Source organism: Sylvia atricapilla, chromosome 2 (assembly GCF_009819655.1).
Source record: "Sylvia atricapilla isolate bSylAtr1 chromosome 2, bSylAtr1.pri, whole genome shotgun sequence".
Classification (NCBI taxonomy): Eukaryota; Metazoa; Chordata; class Aves; order Passeriformes; family Sylviidae; genus Sylvia; species Sylvia atricapilla.
The window spans coordinates 96977048-96996487 of NC_089141.1; positions in this window are offsets into that span (position 1 = coordinate 96977048).

A 19440-nucleotide genomic window follows, 5' to 3' on the forward strand; every position below is an offset into this window, starting at 1 on the left:
TAAGACTTATCCTCCAGGTGATGCTTCCCCCTTTCCATGATGCTAAAATGAAGCAGGAATTTTCAGTCTAAGGGACAGGGATTACAGCATAGAAAACATCCCTGCATTAGCATTGCAATTCCTTGAAGTGTGAGAACTTTCTCTTTGGTGGCAGTATCAAGTTTCCACTGGAAGATAATGCTTACATTTTTCCACATTTCTAGGAAGTGACATTAGATGTGTTCCCTCTGGTTTGACTGTCTGTTTAGGCAACAGGATTAAAAGAGCTTCGCATCCATATCATGGAGTTCCACATTTATTTGAACTGCAGAATTGGCTTTCTATCATATCTAAAGTTTTTCACTCAAATAAGGACTTCACCACTAAACTACCCATTTTTAAACTTGATAACCTGTAAAGGGGTGTGTAGGTTTTCTTTCTCTCTTTCAGTATTATTTAGCCCTTGGCAGAATGTCATAGAGGACTAAATTAATTTATTAGTATTTTATCTACCAGGTCCTCCCAAAAAATATCTGTCTGAGCTCTACCAGTGGATCTATCACAACCAGATCGATGTATCAGTTTGTATAATTTTCCTGTATCTCAAACACTCATTCATGTGTCTTCAAAACTTTCAATGTGTTTTCAAAACTCCAGGCCCTGTGTCCCCACTTTCAGTGAAGGTAAGGTGGAATGAAGGATGCAGAATTTTAATATCAAGACTTTCTCCCTTTCCTCTCTCTCAAAGAGACTTCTGCTGCTACTCTGTCTGTTACTGTGGAATGTGGGTGATTTGGCTCATCTGAGTTTAGAAATGCATTTCTCCATTCTGCAGATGGAGGAAGACTCGCTCTTTCAGCACTCCTATTTCTCTTGTGCCTTATAAGTAATGGAATGGAATGTGAATTATTAACTACATTAGATTTTGGGGTGATGTTTTGTTGGCCTTCCCATCAGTCCAGTCTGTTCCAAGTTACCTGCTCAAACTGAAGCAGTCTGATCTTTTGTTGCATGTTTCTTACCCTTAATGAAGTCTCTTTACCATCTGTCACAGCATTGAGCTGTGCTTATCAAGAGCTTTCCTTCTGCCAGGTAAGTCACTTGCAGGAATTTTAATTTGGTTTTAATTTTTTGGTGTTTCATGTTCTTATGGATTCTCCTTCTCAAAACAAAAACAACCCAAAAAAACAAAACACAACCAAAAAGAAAACAACAACAACAACAAAAAAAAAACCCCAAACCAACCAACCAATCAACCAACCAAAAAAATCAAAAAAAAACCCTACCAAAAAAAAAAAGCATTTTTTTTTGCATTCTTTTTTGTTATCTTCTCTTTTAGAAAATCAGAGAAATCAGAGAAATCCATACCCCTGTGATTCTATCTTTGACCTTACTCTTCAAAGATAGGCCAGCTCTTAAGATGCAGCCATCCTTTTTGCTGAAGGTAGTGTCTTTAACATCACTTATTTGTTTATGCTTTCCTTCATCTTCCCTTGGACTTCTAATAAACATGCTTTATTTTGTACCTTTAATAGAAAAAGAGCTGCTTTTATATTTGCAGGCATGACTATCTCAGAATATACAGACTGTGTATATCTCTGACATATCCAGCAGTTATCCAGATGGATGGATGGTGTCTCAGTATTTGCTATAAAACTTAGGAATTGGTACTTCCAACTGAGTGTACAGCTTCTGTGAGACTGTTGAGTTACTGACCTGCAGTATATCTCCACTCTTTACCCAGGCACTGTGCCATCTCTGGTGAGCTGCATCGAGAGCTGCCACAGCACTTGGTAAAGTGCCTCAAGAACCTCTGGTAGATAATTTGTGTCAGTTAATTTTATGAAGTCGCACAGTGTGAGCAAAATGTGGATATTAATTTGAAAGTTAAAAAGGAAAGAAGCTCTATTAGCCCTACAAGCTCTAATAGCAAGCTTGCTTCAATGGTTTAGACCATGTCTGTGTGGCTGATCATTTAAACAATTTATGGCATGAGATGGGGAGTTTTATGCTGTTGTGTCAAAGGTGATGACAACAGCATGAATACATGATCCATGGTTACTGCAAAGGAAAAAAATCTCTGTAGTCTGGAGGGATAAGGTGTAAATGTACCCTTAGAACAGCTTTATTATAATCTGTGCATCCTAAAGAAGACTAATTGCTGGTAAATTATGTTTCTTTCTTGAAGACCAATCTCTATTCACTTTTCTACCTGTAGATTACAATAAAGGATAATGGGACAGCAGTCTGTATCAACAAAGATAGAATTATGCTTATAATAATAAAGAAATTACTGTCCTTATAAACAGAGGATCAAAAGAAGATGGTTGCCTCTAACACAGATGTGCAGAGAACTGGTAACAACAAGCACTACCCTCCCATCTTTATTTAATAATTTGATAATGGGCAACACTGATGTTACGTGGTGGTAATTGTCTTTACAGTGTCTTTTGAGTTGCTCTTCAGAGAGAAGATATGTTTTTTAAGTCCTTTCTGGCAGTGCATTGCAAGATACTCCCATGTTGCTCATGCCTTTCAAATGGCAGCAAGGGCTGACAGTAAATGTCATCAACAACTTTATCCTTGTAAATCTTCATTTCATGTGCTAAACTCTTAAGTTTGTATATAGGAAACCTTTGAAAATGGTGTATCTAAGTATTATTGGTAACAACCTGAAGGCTTTAGCCTGTGTTCCAGGGTTTGATATCAGTAGAAGTGTTGAGCTCTTTAATATAATCAAGTTTTTCAGTATCCATGGAAGGAGATGATCTTGGCACTTTATGGGAATTCCATTTTCATAATGGCCAGGACTGGTTTTTTTTGTTTGTTTGTTTGGGGGTTTTTTTGTTTTTGTTTTTTTGGGTTTTTTTGGTTTTTTGGTTTTTTGTTTTTTTTTCTGAAAGAGATGCCAAAGGATCCAGTTTTTACTTTAAGCCTTTATTTCCAATGAAATAGCCACAGATGCATCTGAGAATCTAATTTGTCCTTGGGTTGGCAATGCAGATGCCATGGATGCCTGAAGAATTTCCCAATCTGTCATTTTGCTGAAATGGAGCATCCTCTCATCCTCACAATTTCTGATATGAAATCTCCTTGAATGGCTCAAAGAACTGTCAACCTTGAGAAAACAGAGACCCAAAAGCAAACTTCTCAAGTGCAAAAACTCAAGTTTACTTCTCCACCTTATCTTCAACTGCTTTCTGCAGTAAGAAAACTGCTTGTGCCCTCTCTCTTAGTTCTAGTCCAAAGTCAGCATGTTTTGGTGGAAAGTTTTAATGTTTTCCAGCCCCACTGAATACCTTTTTTAAGGCTTCTGCTACAGGTCAATTTTACGAGCAAATGATCAGAACAAATGCAGTACAGCTAATTGTACAGCTGAGTTTCCCCTGCCTGAAGCAGCTAGATGTACCTTATAACTTAGTCAAGTTTCAACAAATGTAATCCCTCTAAAACATTACTACCTATGCAGGGCACTACTTGGATCAGGCACTTCAGTATCATACTGAATTTCGACTTTTTATACCTGATCTCAGTTTTCCTTCATAGATTTCAGATACTTTTATTTTGTACTTGAAAACCATGTCTTAAAAAAAGTGATGCTCAAAGTATGTTTCTCATGAAGGATGCCTTTTTCTTCTCATTAGGGATTTTACTTTTAAAAGCAGTTCCTACCTTCTAAAAAGCAAAATGTTTAGTGTACCGTCTTCTCTTTAAATCAATGAAACAGAATATTAAAAAACCATTTTTTTTTTAAATATGTGAAAGAACTACAAGAGCAAGAGAGCAGTACACTCCTTGAGGAGTCAGGAAGGGTAAGTATTCACCAGAACAAGAGAGGACGTGCCTTTCAACTGCTTCATTTCCACACTGATAGGCCTTCAGGTAAAATATGGTGTCCAGGAAAAAAGAAAAAAAGCAGACCACTTTTGCCTTGGAGATGCTTCTGTGGAGCTTCCAACCAGCATGTCCTCTCCATAAAAAGACAAAGTTGCATCCGGCAGGAAGGGTCAGGGATCTGCACCAAAATTTGAAGAATGTTGTGAAGAGCCTTGGACAACTCTTGTGTCTCTGTGGAGGCAGCCTGTTCAGCCCACATGGCTCTGCTTATGGCATGAAGGTAAGATTGCAATGTAAATTCTTTTTCACATTTTATAAAGTCAATTTCAAAGCTGCTGTTCTTTTTTTCTGAGTGAATTTCTCTTGCCAGTCTTACTGATATAAAATGATAGTTTTCAATGTTTTTTCTCTCTTCTCTTGCTGTATGAAAGACCACATAAATGAGTAAATTAACCACTAGATTATGTAAAAATACCCTGATTCTACACAAAGACTTGTCTTGTATGTAAAACAATATATCAATACAGTCAGTAGAGATTTGAGGTCTCCTATAACAATTGCAGTTTATTGTCAGTAAAAATTTTTAAAAGAAAATTAATTTTGTGTAACTGAGTTACCGACTGGCAACTTATTTAAATGACATTGGAAGATACTGTAGTCTAGCTTTTTATATTTGCTGCTTTTTAAGCTTTCCTTTCCTGCTTATTTGAAATTTCAGGAAAATACAGTTTTCTTACAAAGCTTGAAAAGGAACCTAATTTAAAATTGCATTAGTCTCCGGAATGTCCTTATTTGTACTTCACAAGTTACACATTAATAGATTAGGAGTCTTTTTCCTTGCAGAAAAATTTACACTGTTTATATCCCTTATGTCAATAAGACCTTTGCATTGAAAGGTACCTTCTTCTAGCTGAGTCTATATGTGTTTTCTCAGTGCAAAGACCTATCTTAAAAGCACTTGGGATGTTGATGGTCTTTCTTTGTAGACAGCTGTTTCATAATATCAAGACTTTTATTTTCTTACCAAAGCCTCAAATAAAAAGCTAGTTCTGATACATTTTTAATTTAAATACTTCTATTCTGTAACTGGTGCTGGTACATCAAATTCCAGATGAGATCTGACCCATTTTTATATATTGGTAATATTTCTTCTCTGTCTGTAGAAAATTTCTTGTCTGGCTTACCACAGTATGCCTTTTACCCTTCATGCCTGAAGCACACTGGTGGCTTTGAGTCATTCTGTGAATTACTGGCATGCCCAGTTCTTTCTCCTTAATCAATTAAAACTGATGAACTCCTAAGTTACCATGGACTATTATTTTCTTTCCCCAGGGTGGAATTCGTCTTGCTTGACTCTAGTTGTCTAAATGCTGGGTATTGGGTATAAATCACATAAACACTCTCTGCAGTCAGTGCAGGGAGAGGAAGAGACATCTCCAGAGGCACATTCAAAGATGTCTGGGATAAATCATCTCCTGGATGTGTTTTTTATCCTCTTTCTGTTGACAATGTAGAGAGCCTAGACAACCAGCTTGACTCAGTGTTGAGTATAGAGAGACAAAGATTTCTGCTCCCCTCTGCCCCCAGTTTCTCTTCACACTGTTTTAAATTTTAACTCACATCAATTAGCATTTGTCAGGGTCATCTACTCCTCACTTTTTCTAGTGACATCTCATCATCACTGAATTGATGATGCTTCCTATCTTAGAGTCAACAAAGTGCTTTGTAAGGTACAAAACACTCCACAAAAAAGGCATTTAAATAAGCAATGTGCAGCATTTTCCCAGTATATTTGAGGATGTTGTTTAGCCAGTAAGAACACATCTCCCAGCTTTTCAGACTTTTTTCCTTGTTTGCCTTAGTCATTCTTGCATTTTTAAATTTTTGCTTAGAAAGTTTTAATGCACTGTGAAAATTTAGGGGAAAGTTTCTCCAAAGCTACTGAAGACATTTGTGTGATTTATCATATTTTTCATGCTAAGTTAATATGAAATCAGTTTCTTTTGTTTGATCATTCTGCTGACAGAGAACAGAGTATTAATTCCACCAAAAGGATGCTTAAAAGTGAAGCTACAGTTCACTTTAGCAGTGAACAGTAAGAAACATTTCCAGAACTAGTAATGTTAAAGATTTTCTTTGAGTTGCTCAGGCTGAATTCTGGTGCTTCAATGCATTTGAGGTTCTTGAATCAAAATTTCTTTTACTGGATCATTAGCAGAACATGGTTATTAGAAGAGGAAAAACAGGATTAACGTAAACAACTGGAGATAAGTCAGAGGTTTTCAAACAGGAGCTTGTCATGCTGGGCTCCCTTTGAACTGGAGAGAAATAGGCACTACTACATGTTACTCATATCTCTGGAAAGTAAAGTTCAAAAATAGGCAAGCCAATTCACATCTAGGAAATGCCCATTTCTCTCTGATAAAATTATTAAGGAAGTTTAAGCTGACCAGCTCAAATGTTCATGCTTGCTTTGTAGATTCTTCAAAATGTTTTGAAAGCCAGCAAATGAAAAAAACCAGCTGAGAATTTATCAGGGTATTGCATTTCATCAGTTCAGAAGGTCTATGAAGCTTTCCATATTTTCCTTTTTTTGCTGCTGTTGTGGTTTGTTGTTGTTTTTTGTTTGGTTGGTTTTTGTGGTTTTTTTTTTTTTTTGGGGGGGGGGGGGGGGTTGTTCGTTTGTTTACACTTATTATTATATTGTTTTCTTTTCCTTCTTTTATTTCATGGTATCCTGTTAGCACTTTTGAAATATTTAAGCCGGTAGAGGACAACATGGAAGAATAACTTTGATAATACTTCACAACTTGGTGTTGATTTTGGCACCATCAACTCATTTGGTTTGGGATGTATCAGCCTTCCCAGTCTCTCTGAGTGCTCAGGGACCAGCACTGTCTGTCAGAGCTCCTTGTACACGTGCCTCCCTAGCCCTTTGTACCACCAGTGCTGGAGATAAGGCAATGAGCTTTGATAGCCTGAAAAGGAGTGTCTAGGTTCTATATAAATCTCAATATTTTATTTTGCATCGACCTTTAATAGGAGTGATTAACAGCACTTCATAACTGTTCACAGTTTAACAATAGATCTTTCTGAATCCTCATTAGTGTTTATACAGAAATTACATAAATTGTACTTTTCAAGATTTAGAGTGGGCAAAACTCCCAAGTATTTTTCTCGTATTTCTAAATCCCATTTCAAGTAAATTGTGGGTCAGAATAATAAATAGCAGAAAAAAGGCAGATGGAGAATGTGAAACATAATTTCAGGAATAATGCCATAGTTATAAATGAAAAGTCAAAAGACTGTTTCTCTTTTCTTAAGAAATGCCATGTTTTTACTTTGAGCATATGTTGTAATTTCTTCTGAGGTGCACAAAATCCTTGTGTAGTTCTTACATTCCAATTCAAAAGGCCAAGGTTTTCTATAAATGAATCTCACAATCTCAGATGGGCCATTTTAGGGGATTGTAACAGCTGTTTGTTTACATTTATTTTCTAGGATGCACATCAATTTCCATGAGAATACTAACACTGCATATTCACAGCTTTCATTATATCTCTTTGTCAGTTCAAATTGGCCAAGTATGGTCTCTGTCTGAAGGTTAAATTGGTTTTAAAGCAGTAAGTTTGTTGACAGAGCAAAGTGCATTTTGATGATTTTAAAATATTCTGCCAACCCTTCAGAAAAGAACTACATCAAAAGCAATCCAGCCCTCTTCAATCTTTGCTTTGAACGTGCATCATCGGTGATGTCAGTGGAAGTCTAGTAAAGCAGTTGTTAATTAACTTATGTCCCTTCTCGTGGTGCTGCAGAATAAAAGCACAAAATGTTGTAGGAGCAACCTGAAGAGCAAACATTATTTTGTTTGTTTCTTTATTAATAATTTATCATGAAATGTTGTCAAATTCTCCCAACCTATGATGACATTCCTAGGAACCAGACCCCGTCAATCTTGCCCCATGCTGACCATTACGATACGTGAGTTACTGTAAGACTTGCTCCTGCAAACACTTCTCCACCCAGCATGAGTTCAGATTTGGTTGGCAACTTAGAGTAACAGTGTCCTCTTGAATATACCTTTGCAAACAGAAGAAAAGAGAGGCTGCAAACCTAAAATGAAATTACTTTAAATTAAATTGAATTGAAGTTGTTTTATGTGGTGTCCTGCAAATAAACAATCAGAGCATAATAATGGTTCTTATATGAAGACCAGAAAGTAAAACAGACCAAAAATCACCCAAACCTTAGCTCCCACTATTACTCTTTTCAAGGTCAGATAAAACCTGCATGAAATAAACATTGAAAAATCAACACTAATTCAATATCCTTAATTTATTAAGTCTTTGTGTGTGGATAATTTTTCCTTTAATTTAAAACAATGGCCAGCACTTGCCTCTTCAGATATCCCCATTTGCTCATTTGACTTAGTGAAAAGTGTTGACACTGAGACTTGTTTTACATCAGGTAAAAACAGAGACTTTTTGCTCTTGTGCTCTGCCAGTGGAATCTATAGAGAATGATGTGAGGCATCCTAGAAACCACAACATGTCAAGCTGCTCTGACAAAGAGTAGAATCCATTCTGTAGAGTCAAATCTGGGTACTGCCTTCTTCAAGTATCTTTGCTTTCCGTATTCCTGTTTCATATACCACTGACATCCTAGTGCCTGTCCTTTGAGTAGGAGTCCTGTAGAAATCATGCTTATGGGAAACAGCAACATAAATTTTGCAGAGGCAGGAAAGTTAAGTTCTGAAATATCACAGCTTTTCGAGTATTTGACTTATGACCTTTGCTGTTATTTTTAAGCGATTTTCTAGAGTTAGAAACCCCAAACAAATCTCTCTGCATGCTACATTGATATTCCCACAGGTTTTGTACCTGTTCCTCCTGGATAGCTCTTCTGCAACCTCACTCCTTGCAGAGCTAGAGACCTCTTTTTTATTTTGTGGTGAAAACAACATTAATCTTTGTTGCAACTAGGGCTTTTTAAATGGTTCTCTCAGTCTATGATAGCATCTTTCCACTTCACATAGTCATGTTCCTTCTGGTTTTCTTCAGCTAATCAGCAAACTCTTTTACCATTTTTCTCCAGGAGATTCTTTAGAATCTGCTTAATCAGGCCTTTGAAAATCATCTGTCTCTACTGACAGTACCTCATATGTACATACTCTCATTGCATTTACATTTTTCAGTGCATCAGTAGCTCTTCATCATTCTGGCACTGATTACTGCCAATGGTTAAGGTTGTTACCATTACCTGTGGACACCACACATTTATCCCATTTCTATCACTTCTAGTCCTGAAGGGTATCTGATTCTTCCCAAGTGTTATTTTCACCAAACCAAACTATACAACATAAAAAAAAACACTGACAGAATAACAGTGCTATTAAAATGTTGTGACATGGGGAGTTCACTTGGTGTAAAAAAAGTGAAGAATAAAAATTCCATTAAATGAAAAGTTTAGAAGTGCTATAATTTAGATTCATGTTATAACTGAGTAAGAGTTTAGTTATACTTGAGACCCAACAACAGGAATGCCAAACAGCTGTGCTAGGCCAAGTGAGAAAGTCACTTAGCCATAGATGAAACTTGTCATGAGAATAGTATTGATTGTGCTTTTAAGCTGGGGCATTTATGTTTCACAAAAGGCAAAGAAACAGAACAATTAATCCCATAAACCAAACACCCATCAGACGCATGAATAGCTTTCAAGCTATCTCAGTGTTTCAAAGGAAAACAAAGATGTAGAGTTTAGGCACTTCTCAAAGAATTGGACTTTACCTACAACACTTCAAAGCCCAGTCAAGGGAGCAGAGATGGAGAGGAATGGTGACACAGATTAGAAGATAGAACGGTGACATAGATTAGAAATCCCAAGGAGAGACTACCCAGAGGAAACAGAAAAAGAACACAAGCATTGTGCTAGCAAGGAAAGTTACTGTCATGACTTGTTCTTAAAACCAGCATAGACTAGGAGCCTTGCCAGTCCTGGCAAAACAAAAGAATACAAAGTTGGGATTTTTTCCAAGCAAATGAAACACAGGCAAACCTTGGAGGTGGGAAAAGCAGACAAAACAAAATAGTGGGTTGAGAACTTCAGACATGAGGGTGGGAACTCAGTACCATTGGAATCTCTTTGCATCTTTGAATTATGTGGCCCATGTATGTAGAATGTCCAGATTTTCCAAACAGGATGGGAAAGAACGTGACTAGAAATGGTTCCATTGTTACGTAAAACCACAGGCCTTTTTCATTAAAAGGTGTGAACTAAGACTAGAGTGTAGGTTGAGGCAGGGACAGCCATTGTGTTCGGATGGAAAGGTCTCAGGTACTTCAACATCTCTGCTGTATTACAGCAGTGTTATCAGGGAGAATGGGCTACTGGATGGTGATTCTCAATAAAAAAACAGCTTTGAAGAGAGGCATTTTAATTTTTTTTTTTCATTAAAAGGTCACCAGGAGATAACATGGCATTTTACAGCAATACTTAGGCTTTTATTTGATTCTCCTAGCCAAACTCTTAGTTTTAGTTCCCTTACACAATAGTTCCCTTACACATTTACCCTGCAAACAGAATTGGAAAGAGATTGTGTGGACAAATCTTCACAAGAAAAATAATGTTAACAGTCATGCATTTAAACAAGATATGTTAAAGCATTAAATGAAAAATACGGGGTTTTTCTGTCTGCTAGACCTGGTAATATTAAAGCCAGATACTTTCTTATTACAGTTAGTCTACTATCTTTGGATTTCAGTTGGGGGAGAAAAAAGAAACAGTGCAGTTGCTTAGAAATATTTCTAATACCACTTCATGTCTTCCAGCAATCAAAATGACATCAAATATTTGACTACAGACATTCTTCTTTTTTCTGTGCTTTTATTTAGAGCATGAAAAGAAATTAAATGGAAATGGGAACAAAGAATGAAAGATAATACAAAGCATAAAATGACTAACAGAAAAAAATCCAGTAAGAAAAAGATGTCTTGTATCCCCCTTGAAATATTCTATGCTCTTTTTTGTAAAAGTGAACAGATATTTCTCTGGATTTCCAAAGTGCATGTTTGTGCCTTTAGTTGCAAATAAGGTTTTCCAAGACACTGATTTCAAAGGTGTGCAATTCTACTATCTCATCAGTTGTGTAGGTCCATAAGGTCCATTAACCACTTCAATTGGGAAGTAAAAATAAAAGTTGATTCTTTACTTAAATATTTGTTTCACTGCTGCCATCTTAAATTTCACCTACCTGGTTCACAACAAGGGAAAACACTTAAGCTCTGTTGTTACTTTTTTGTGTATACAGCTCACATTAATGAATTACTGTAATGTCACTCACCTCAAAAGATAAAACTCCATCAGATCCTCAGAAGGACTTTATGTCATAGTGCATGACAAAGAAATAGTTACAGATAACAAAATTTGCAAATTTTGTTTTGTCAAAACCTTTTCTTAAAGAAGGAAAAATTTACTCAGACTGGCAAATGCATCTTTTCTCTGACATATTCTGATTTGATACTTAAATCATGATATTACTTTAACAAAAAAGCACACAAGAAATAAGAAAAGTAAATTTTAAAAATTAATTTGGGTAGAGTTACGTAAAAAAAAATCTCTGATGATCGAAGATTAGAAAACAGAAGTTAAATTGTGGTGCCACTTTCAATTATCTTTTCTCATTCCACATTATCTAAAGCTACCCAGGAAAAGTAGATGCTGCTACAGTTTAAACAGGTTATCATGTCTTGTTGAATGTATTTGGTGGCTTTATTGACATCTCCTAAGTATGCATGAAGTGTGGCAGGAGAACAATTAATCATTCTGGAATATATCTTAATTAATTTTTAAATTAATATTCTCTTCTGTTTTTTCTGTGCAAGCACTCAATCAATATTTGGTAACCTGGTATTTTTAGTGGTTTGTTTACATTAGAGTAGTCTTGTCCCAGTCTGTCACTTCAAGCTTTTCAATTATTTTCAGGATCTCAGATAAGCTTGACTGAAAGACCTGATCTTTTAGTTCATGTCTTCATTAAAGATGGCATCAAAATCAATCCTTCATTAACATCTGTTGAACAAGGCCAATGCTGCAGGAGAAATGCTGCTACATCCCCAGCCAGTGTGAATCAAATCCTTAATGAGACTATCCTCTGATTGCTAATGTCTCCTTGTTAGGAAATGAATGAAAGAAAAATTAATCTTAGTACCTTATTAGGTTAAACAAGCAAATCAGAAGGGGCATATTTATTTTTGTTCCAAGAGCAATCAACAGAAAAAACACATAAATAACTTAATGAAAATCCCAGAAATAATACTGAGCATGCAGCTTATGGGAATGATGGGAAGATGTGAAGATTCTCACAGCTCCCAACTTTGAAGATTCAAAACTTTTAATCTGCTCAGAAACATATTTTAGCATCTGTTTTGTATCAGCTTAGGTAGAGATGGAATGGAAAGCAAATATTTAATATGAGTCTCTGAACCTCACAATAAAACACAAACATTTGCTACAGATAATTTTAACTGAATATACCTTTAAAAATGTGTGACTCTACTTATTCATTTTTCAACTTATTCTACTGCCACTTATGGACCACAAGAGCCTCATTCTAAATTTATGGATGCATCTTATCACAGTGCAAGGCAAGGAGATCTGGTTGTTGTATCTGTTTGGTTTTAAACAGAACTCCAGCTAAGTGTTTTTTTGGTTAACACTCAGTGTGGCATTTATCAGCCAAATAGTAATCACTCCACCTTCACTTTATAGGCAACAGATAAACAGCAGGCAACTCTGCAACAGAATTGCTCTCAAAAATATTTAAAAAGAAGCCAGTTTATTTGTGCTCAAGAAATGCTGGGTTGGTTTTTTTTCTGCACCCCCTCAGTGGGAACTGTGTAGGGAGACTAGGATGCTAGTGCAATTATGGAAGTCTAGTTTGTAAAGGTGTAGATGTTGATGGGATGAATCCTGCAAGTAATAGAGTTTGCTTCTCATTTGCAGGAATTACACTGCCTTATAGCCCAGTTTTATTTGAAATGGCACATCTTGAAATCTTTGGCTGCAGCTCAGCTTTTATGGAGTTTTCAGATCTAGGAGGCCTGGAAAAAATCTTGTATTACAGGTAACAGCAGAAACTGAAAGCCTTTAAAATGTGAGAAAAGGAAAATCAAACGAAGGAAAACATAAAAGTGGGATTCATGTGTTAAGTTTTGTTCTATATTGTTACAGGCCATTATACAGATGTTACTCCCTGTTTCAGGCATCTATTACATATTTGAGGTTAATTCCTGAAGTTGTGCAGATTTAAATATAGTTAGACACAACCCTTGAAAACTTCTACTGACTTCAAGAACTCAATGTGATCGTCTGATTTTAGTGCCTCATGTCTTGCTGTGCTCATTTTTCTAGTTTTATTTCAGTTTCTGTTTTTAAGTGGCCAGACATAAGTTCATGAGGCCAAGACTGTCACCTAATTCCCCTAATTAGAAGAACCCCACAATTTGCTTCAGCTCTCTTGACCCATGATTTTGAAGGCTACCTGGAATGAGAACAATCTAGAGACTGTACACAGAAGTGTTGAAACCCCAGGCTGGCAAAGGCAATTATCCTGGCTGCTTTTGCTCCCATCTGTATTTCGTAAGCACCGAAGGTCACCAGGTGGGAACTGAATTGACAAGGAAAAACCCAAATCCTCAAATGAACAACTCTGCTGAAAGGAAGATCTTATTCTTCTCATATTCCATGGTTGCTAGCCTGAGTAGACAAGACAGGTCTATCTTAATTTTTTCATCTCCTAATAGAAGAGACCATGTACAGGAAGTCACTGTAAGAAGTGAGGTTTAGAGCAGGGATCATTAGCGCCTGGCCCCAGTCTTCTCTTTTCTCTCATAAGATCTTTGATCTGGGAATAAGAAACAAGTGTCTTCTGGAAACATTCAACAAGAAAAATTTTGAGCCCTAGTGTATCTATCTATCTATCCACTGCATCTACAGGGAATTTACTGCCACCTCACCAGCGTTATTTTTACAGCATCAGCAGAAGCAGAAATCACAGTGCCCAGGCCACTGTTATTGGCTTGAGAAGTGCAGGACTTCATCTTTAACCTCACTCTGCTTTTAAGTAATGAGTGTGCTGTGTCATAGCCTATGTTTGAAAAGCTGCATAGGATCTTGGTATGTTGTTTTCATAGACTTATTTGAAATTCAAATATCAATTGAGTGACTGGTTTAGAAAGAAAAGTGTTATTCTGCAGTGTGTTGTGTGGTAAATAATTATGTGACAATTTTCAAGTTACAAAATATAAACATTTTTGCTTGAGAACTCTGAGGCAGTGCTGATATTTCCTTACAGTGAGTGCTTCTTTTACCATCACCTGACCTGAAAGTAGTTTATAGAATTTTTTCAGAATATTCTCTGTAAAAATTACCTCTGAGCAGATACCAAACTCTAAAAGTGCATCTCTTAGAACCTAGAGGTTATTTTGAAACAGGCTTTTTAACAATGTGCTTTCAGGTTTTTTCCAGCTTTCTCCAAACAGGTCAAATATTAATTATGTTAAAGCAGTTCAGTGGGATGCAAGGGATGAGAGCAAGTGTGTGCACATGGCAGGAGATTGTTAACTGGGCTGCTATGACAGGAGGCCAAACCCTTGAACACTACTGGTGTCCAGTCCTGAATTTTCCACTGACAGATTGTATGATCTTGAATAACTCATGTAAACAAATCAGAAGGCTTTAAAGGATTGATAGGTAAATGCTTTAAATAATCCTTTGAAGGAAATTTTCAGTCAGTGCATGCACTTCCAAACAGAAGCCTCAGCAGGGATTTAGCAATGCTAGATGAGAAGCATGTGAAGGAAAGCAACTAATCCACATTCAGTTTTACTGGATGATTTCCTCCTTCTAGAAACTCAACCTTTTATTATAGAAGTACAACCTATATGATTTAATTTTATTTCCTGTGAATTCTCTTCAAATTCCAAGAAAGAAAAACTATTTGTGTAGTGAAGAATGGATGTGGGGGAACTACTTTAGTCTGGAAAGACATTTTAAGCAATAGAAAAGAAATAGGGAACAATTATTTTCTTGCCTATTGCATTTAATTTCCCACAGAATACTTTGTAGACAAATGATGGAGGCCATAACCTTATTTGATCAAAACTGTTAAGCAAATTAATCTGTGAATTAAATTAGAAGTACATCAGGTTCTCTCTTACATTACTGGGCTTTGAAAGTTCACAATATGTTTCACATGAGAAGCATGAGACTGATGCTGGCAGTCAGTTTATTTGCTTAGGTTGGGACAGGAGCAAGAAGAGAAACACTGCAAATGTTTACTCTGCATAAAATAATTTAATAACATCCATTAAGCTTGCAAGACTGAGTCAAATCACAGAAGCCTGTAGCATTGGTGAATTGTTAGTTATTCTCTGCAGAATTATGGGAAAATATTAATGACTAACATTTTATTAATTCTGTAATGTATTTTTTTTAATGGGGTCAATAAGAATTGCTGCCTGTTAACACTTAGAGGAAAATTAGTTTGAAATTTGTGTGATTCATGTTTTTTTTCTTGAAAGTTCTCAATCTACTGTAAAATCTGTACAGGTATAAAATCAGTGGCTGATCATTTAATACACCAGCAGAGCATCTCAGACAGGGAATTATGCTGTAAAACCATCTTAGCATGCATTCCCTGTGCTGTGCTCTGGGCCTGGGAAGTGCAGAAAATTCAGTAACTGGCTCCACATCTGGCCAAGGAACGAGCTTTAGGGGCATATCCATGTTATTCCCTGGTTCATCTTTTAGAGCTGTCAGTTCCTTATGCTGATTTTTTCTGCTGCTAGAATGTCACTCTTAAAAATAATATTTTGTAGAATTTTTTAAATTGTAACCTTTAAAACCACACATCTGAGATTCTGGTCCTTTTTGGTTTTATTCCTTTGCTGTATTTATGGCCAGAATTGCATTAAGGGAAAACAAACAAACAAACAAAACAAAAACCCACGAAAAATCCAATCAAACCACCAAAAAATCCCACAACCAAACCACAGCACAAGAAGAACAAAACAGACACATCTTCCCACCACTCATCCCCACCCTCCCTACATTTTTCCTTAGAGGAAATTCGAATTATATTTCTCAATGGAGATGTGAAGGTTTGTTTCCTTATTTTGAGAGTCAAAAAAGTGTATTTGCCTTTTTTTTTTTTTTTTTTTTTTTTGCTCTAACAGCAAAAGCAAGCAGAAACATGCATCATTATGTATAAGCCCCAGTATCTGTAAAAAGTACTAAATGGCCAGTACCATCTTAAAACAATTTGTGAATAAGGGTCAAATTCTGTAAGTAATTTTATTAAGAAAACTGTTCAAGTTTAGCAATAACCAAGCACCACTGACAATGAAGTAAGCAGAACTTTTCCATATTTTGTAATTTGGTGGTCAGAGACATCATGCACTGGAATTCAGATCCATTGTTTCTTGTGGTTTTGATGATTTTGAACCTACTTTGGATACAACCACAATATGTGTCCCAGCAGTAGTCCTGTCACAGCAGTGTTATTTAGCACTGATACTTATTTAACATGCAGTGTTGCTAGTATTAGCAGTAATAATGGGCTATTATATCACTTTCAACCACATGTAATAATTTCATTTACAAAATAAATTCATTCTGTTTGTATGAAATGCTCCCCCATCCTCTCCCATAAAGTATGTCCCTGGGCAAAATACACTAAATAATTAGCACTGTGGAATATCTATGTTCTCCCTTTACCAGGGTTCATGCAGCTCATTCATCTGGAAACATTTTGGGTGTAGATAAGGGCACAAATGAAGGCTTCAGAAGCAGTATTGCAGAGCTGGGGCGAGCCTAACTTAGTTTTCAGAGCTTGGTTGCAATTTGCTGGATCTGAAATGAATAAACACGTGAAAGCCTGTGAGAGAATCAAGCTACACTCTCATCAGCATGTTGTTACCTCCAAGGAGAGACCTGGGTCCCACAGCAGAGCACTGGGCATTCTCCATTTGTGTCTCCCTGACTCCATTCAAAAAATTAGGGATGATAGGTAAAATTTGCATTCCTTTTTTCCTGCTTATCTTGCAGTTTGAGCCCCAAAGTAGCTAATTTTTAACTCGCTACAATAAACAAGCTTGCTGACTAATTTTGCTTTTAAAAATCCCTTTAAGCTCTCAGTAAACCTTTAGGTTCTCAGTGACTGGAGAAGATAAATTATACAGGCAAATTTGAAAGGCTTATTTATGTAGTCATTCTGACATATTGTGATACAAGAAAGTGGTCTGCAAGTCATTTTTGAGAATTATAGACAACACTTTCTTCTTAATACCTAGGCATGGAGGTTTCAGCAGCATTTCTCTTTCCACTTTTGCTTCCTTTTTCCCCTTCATGTATTTTAGGTGTGTCTTCTCCTTTCCCTTTTTTTTTTTTTTTTTCATTCCTTTCTCAGTCTCTGTACCAGGTTTCATGGGTAAGATTTACTTCAGTGCTCCTTTTATTTTGTTAAATGTGAGCTGAACTGAGTGCTACTTGAATCTGAAATAACCTTGGAGGAATAAGGAGTCAGTCGGTTTGAAATGGGCCCAAAAGGATTCTCTTGGTGATGATCCAGACTTTTACCATCTGAATCCTAAATACTGCTCATTTTATAGTATCACAGTGACAGAACATCCTAGAATGACAATGGGATAAAAAGTAATTGGGCCATTCTAATCTGGCTGCAATATAATTATATAAATAAAAATATTAGCATAGACAAATACAAAGGTAAAACAACACAGCATCTGAAACTGCCTTTGGAAAACCACTGAGGAACTTCCCCATGTTCACAACAAATTAAGACAAAGTTACTTCCTGCAATAAAATTGGATTGACATTTTTATATCTTAATCTTCCAGGTACAAGCATAAGGCCTACCTGCAAAATAAAAAAAAAAAAATTAAAAAAAAAAAAAAAAAAAAAAAAAAAAAAAAAAAAAAAAAAAAAGAAAGAGCAATAATATTTTGCTTTTTTTGTATTACAGAGACTTTTGAATGCCTAATTAATTGAATAATACTAGAACATTTTTTGCAAAGTAGAAGTAAAAGTTATCTTCCTTTTTTGATAGATCCTCTCCCACATCTCACAGTTCTCTATATGCTTTATTTCTGTAGAAGTGAGGCAAGTGGCAATATCTCTGGATACTTTTTGCCCAATGTCCTTTTGCTGAGTGAGTCTGGTGACTGAAGGTAAAATTATCAGGTTGTACAGAAACAGGGAGGAAAAGGATGCTTCATCTTCCCCTTCTTTTAAGGAGACTGGGAAAAATAACATAGTTTTATTCTGCTTCAGCATCCTAAGGATTATTCTGCATTTCAAGGAAATAAAACTGAATAAAAGCAAGCAGGTGTATAAATCTATGTAATAGTAGTCATCTTCCACTCCTTCAGGATGCACAAAAAGCTGGGACAAATTCCTCCCATGGAAAGGCAAGGCACATACCAACCTCAGAAGAAACACTCTGAGAAAACAGGCACGTTTCCTCCTCCTGAGAACACAGTGGCCTCTCCCTAATGAGATCATTGCTCTGTCCATGTCCATTCATGGAGGTGTTCCATGTGGTTTTCTTTCCAGGAGAATGGGGACTATGAGAAGCTCAGCTACATAACCTTTTGTATGAAATTCCATAGCTACTCTAGAAGAAAATAATGACACTCAGGTCACGATAGCTGTGTATTATATGGTGTCCATGATATACAACTTTGGTATTATAAATCAGGAGGAAACAGTAGCCTTCCCCCCTAAGTCTTGCAGTCAAGAATTTAGCTCTGAAACTGTGAAAAATGGGCATGTTACCAGTGCATTACATCAGGAGGTAGTTTATTTAATAGGAAAAAAAATCACATATTGCCTTGCTTGTCTGTCTCTCTTACGGAGTGCTACTGAAATGGGACATGCATGCAGCTGAGATCAGACCCAGAGGAGAATACAGAGCACCAGGCTATGTGAAGGGGAAAAGAGAAACATGGAGGAAACTCCACACATAGTGTGAAAGTGAAATACAGTTGGGAATATAAGGACATATAAAATCTTTACAGCAACCAACAGAATGTCCCCACCTTCCCAAGCTAATGAAAGCCTGAGTCTGCTGTTGCTCAGTTGTACTTGTGCCCATTTCCAACCTACTAGAGGTGTGTTTCACGGAATAACAATATGTTTCCTCTTAAATACCATGTAGAGGTCAGGTTCTCTCTTTTACAGGAATGCTTGAGCCAAACAATAACCTTACACTGAAGAAAACCACATATAGTTTTATTTTTGCTCTGGTCATTAAAAACAGGACAAAGAATGACCACTTACAGCTAGGTTTGGAAACTGTGTAAGACCTGATAGCAGAAATTGAAATTCTGTTGCACACAAGTACTTATACTGAGATCTAGAGAGAGAAAAATCAGTTCTCTTATCTATAGTTTTGCTGTGAGATTGTGAGCATTGGGTGAAATTCAATTTTTTTTATCTACAGAAAACAGAGCCACCCTAGCAGCAGTTTTGTTCTGCCCTTACTAATGTAATTCTGAAGCACCAGTCACTCACAAAGTACTTATATGCAGAACATTAATTCTTTAAGTA